Raw genomic sequence first — 4154 nt, forward strand, 5'->3', positions numbered from 1 at the left:
TTTTTTTGAGACGGAGTGTCACTCTGTTGCCCAGGCTAGAGTGCAGTGGCACAATCTTGGCTCACTGCAATCTCCGCCTCCCGGGTTCAAGCGATTTCTGGCTAACTTTTGTATTTTTAGTAGAGACAGGGGTTTCACCATGTTGGCTAGGCTGCTCTTGAACTCCTGACCTCAAGTGACCTGCCCGCCTCAGCCTCCCAAAGTGCGAGGATTACAGGTGTGAGCCACCGTGCCCAGCCCGAAAGCCAGGATTTTTTTAAAGATAGTTTGGCGGACAGGGGACTAGGGAATGGGTGCCACTGACTGGTTGGGTGGGGGATGATTCTTGTGTACTGAACTGAGTCTGCTTTTAGATGGGGCCACAGGACTTTGAGTCATAGGTCTCTGTGGTCCGGGTGGAGCCATCTGGTAGTGAGAAATGCAAAAATCTGCAAAGACCTCTCAAAAAGCCTTAGGTTCTACAATAGTGATATTATCTACAGGAGTAATCGGAGAAGTTACAAATCTCTTGACCTCTGAACAATGGCTGGTCATCATTAATGCTTACATGTTAGCAGAATTCAGGCCCCTCTCAACGGCCTAACCTCCTGGTCTTTAATTAGTTTTTCGTCTTGGGAAGGTCTATTATCATTTAAACTATAAACTAAATTTCTCCCAAAGTTAGCTTGGCCCATGCCCAGGAAAGACCAAGAGCAGTTTGGAGGGTAAATGCAGATAGGGTTGGTTAGATCAGATTTCTCACTGGCGTAATTTTGTTACTGTTAGAGTTTTTGCAAGGCGGCTTTAGGGTGACAGGTCTGCTGAAAGCTTAGACTTCACCACCACGAAATACATGCATATAACAAAACCACACTTGTACCCCCTCAATCTACAAAACGAATAAAACCAGTCTAATAAAAGTTTATATAAAATGTAAAAAAACCAAAGCCTCCTTTCTGCGGGTCTGTGTAAAGGAGCACAGCTGGTGGGAAGGGCAGGGATGGGGGTTCTGCTGCCCCCCATCCCCTCCCTGCTGCAGGCCCTCTCCCCCAGCCCCATTCTTTCTGTTCTCCGCTTGGCTGCAGCCGCACATCGACCCCCTCCCCAGGAGCTGGAAGTACAAAGCCCTTCCAGGTGGACTCTGGCTCCCTCTTTGTTCCCAGCTTATTCTAATTCCGAAGCTCATTGTGCCCGGCTCGTCTCCAGCTGCCCGTCCTCCCAGGATAACCAGTCACCCCAGGACCGGGTGGCCCCCCCACCCAGCCCCTCCCTCGTCCGCAGCTGCCCTAGACTTGAGTGGGCGCTGGCTCCGATTCCCAGGCCTCCCCCAACAAACGGGAGCATTCCGGCTAGCCCCCCTCCCCTGCCCTCCCTCCAGCTCCCCCTCTCCTCCCCTCTCCCTCCTCCTCAGCTACTCCAACCTCCAGCCCCAGCTGGGGCCTGAAAGGCCGCCCGCTCCCTGGGACACCGTAGGGGGAGGGCGCAGCTCTCCTTGGTCGCCTCTGCCCCAGAGAACAGTTTGCTTCTCACCCAGGAGCCACCATAAGAGCTCTGGGCTGGGCGCAGGTCGCAGGGCACCCCCACCCCCTCCTGCACATGCTTGGAACCCCCTTTCGGTGAGTAGAACACAAGGGCTTGGCAAGACAGGCAGAGGCTTGGACAGGGCTGGCGCGGGAGAACCACCTGGCCCTCAGCTGGGGGCCCGGAGAGCCCACCCTGCCCCTCCCCAGCAGCTGCTGCCCCCAGGCCGAGCCTGACATGCCTTGACAAAGCCCGAGAACGCTTTGAAGCCTTCGGACGTGGGAGAGGACCCAGCCAGGGCTAGAAATCGCTTTGGCTTCGTTCCCCCAACTGCTCAGCAGCTCATGGGAGCAGCCTCAGAAGACCCTGTCACTGGCCGCCCAGGTCAGAGCCTGTGACAGAGACCAGAGCTCTGTCCTGGGTTCCCCGGGAACTCCAGCCTCACCAGCCTGAACTTCATGCACTGCTCAAAGAGGCCCAGCTCGCCCTGGCTGGGCAGGGGCGGCTCCCAGGGTAGCTGACATGGGGAGGATTCCTGACCCTCCCTCAGGAGCCTCCTGGGACAGAGTCCTGGAGGTCAGCAGAGAAAGGGAAGCCCAGGCTGTGGGTCCCGCCTGGAGGGAAAACTCAGGGGGAATGCCCTGAGGCTGGGAGGCCACAGCCCCGTCACACTCCATCTTGTAGTCTTGGAGAAAAATTTAGTTCTACCTCCAGGGCACAGAAAAGCCCAGAGAAGGGATGAGACAAAGGAGGGGCTGCTTAGATTTGTGCTTCAGGAGGATTCCTCTGGCTGCTCAGAGAATGCGGTTTGGGGTCTGGCCCAGGCCGTGAGGAATTCAGTCACTACCAGGTCCAGACCAGCTGGAGGCAGGGAGGCGGGGGGCCTGGCCCAGGGGCTGGTAGTGGGTGCACCCCAGGCTGGGCTGGCAAGGGGTGGGGAAGAAGGTGGGTGTGGGAAGGGGTGGCTGCCCGGAGAAGAGCCCAGTTCCAGGAGGTCGAGGGAGTCAGGTATGGGGGCCCACTGAACCTCCCCTCAGATGTGTGGGCCCCCACTCCGAGGGTCCGTGAAGCAGTGGCAGCCATTCTGGGCAGCCCCTCACCCTTCACTTCTGTCTCCAGTACCCTCCAGCCTGGCCACCTCGCCCTCTGCCTCGGGCACCTCTGATCTCACAGAGGCAGCAGCAGTCGGGGGTGGCAACTTCTCATGATCCTGCCCCTGGCCTCGGAACCCACCAGAGGAGGAACTGCAGCAGTGGTCACTTCCCCAAAGTGCCATCGGCTCTCCTACATCCTTCTCGAGCCTCCACTCTCTCTCCCTTCCACACCCACCCCTTGGACAAGCAAAATCTGAAAGTCTCCCCTGCCCGCGGCTCCCAGAGCTGTCTGGCGGTGGCCTGCGCTCTCCCTCAAAGTGGCCCTCCCCCAGGTCACTATCCTCCCTTTGCTGACATCAACCGCCCACCCCGCACTCCTGCTGGGCTGAGGCCCTCAGAGCCTACTTCACCGGGTCCTCTTCTCAGTTCTCTCAAAGGCCATGGGGTTTGCCTGCAGTCCAGCTGGGTCAGCCCTCTTCCCTCTGTCCTGGGTCCTTGAGTGGCCCCGCTTCTTTAGGCCATCTATGAGTCACTTCTCTAACGCCCCTGTCTCCAGACCAGCTTCAGTCAAAAGCTGGGCCAGAGAAGACCCTAGTGAGAAAGTTCAGATGAGCAGTGTGACCCTGCCACCTCAAAGGTACCCACCCACCACCCCTAGTCTAAGCATAGGTGACACCGCCTGTCTCCCCCAATCACACACACCCCTTGAGGCTCCTCCTCCAAGCCTGGGTGGGGACACTGCCCCTCCCTCACCCAGCAAGCTCAATCTGGCTTGGGCCGGAACTGCTTTTCTTCCTAAAGCTGGCCGGATGGCCTCGGGCTTAGCTTAACGGGATGAGCCATCTGGGGACTGCAGTGTCCACTATCAGATCAGGGAGCTTGAGGTTGAGGGGGGCACACCTTACCTCCCAGGCCAGGACAATGACCCCTTCCTTCCCCACCCCACCCCCAGGCTACTCTTAGCCCTAGAAAATTCTAAACAAGCTGCTCAGCTGGCGGCGGAGAGGCAGCCCAACCAGCTGACTCTTGCTGGGGAGGCCTTGAGGGTCCTGGGAAGAGGAACACGGGGTGGGTGGGGGGCGGGCATCCAGGACCTCAGGGCTGAGGCCTTTGGGGAAGGGTCTGTGCACCCGCCAGGCACCAGGGGGCAGCCTTGCCTCATTCCCGCTCCGGTCCCCTCAAGTCCGAAGCCCCTACCCACTCTCACGCCTGGCAAGGGGTGGGGGCCGCCGGGGTCATTTACCCAAGCCCCTTCTCTGCCTTGGTGACAAAGTCGAGCCTTGCTCATCAGCCAGGCAGGCTCGCCTCTGCCCACTGTGGAGACACAGAGGCCTGTCACCTGGAGAGCTGGTCCCGGCCTCCAGATCCAGGGTAGCCGGGAAGCTTTAGCCCCCATTGGGGGAGCCTTGGACAGAGCTCGAGGAAGGAGGGGATACCAGGAGGAGACGGCTGCAGCCTGCCAGGAGCGGGGAGAAAGGGAGAAAAGGGGAGGCGGAGGGCTGAGGGGGCCCGGGGGACGTCTTCCTAGGGCTGGGAGGGGCCGGCCGGCCGGGAAGCCTG

This window comes from Mandrillus leucophaeus, unplaced genomic scaffold (genome assembly GCF_000951045.1).
Source record: "Mandrillus leucophaeus isolate KB7577 unplaced genomic scaffold, Mleu.le_1.0 Scaffold681, whole genome shotgun sequence".
Classification (NCBI taxonomy): domain Eukaryota; kingdom Metazoa; phylum Chordata; class Mammalia; order Primates; family Cercopithecidae; genus Mandrillus; species Mandrillus leucophaeus.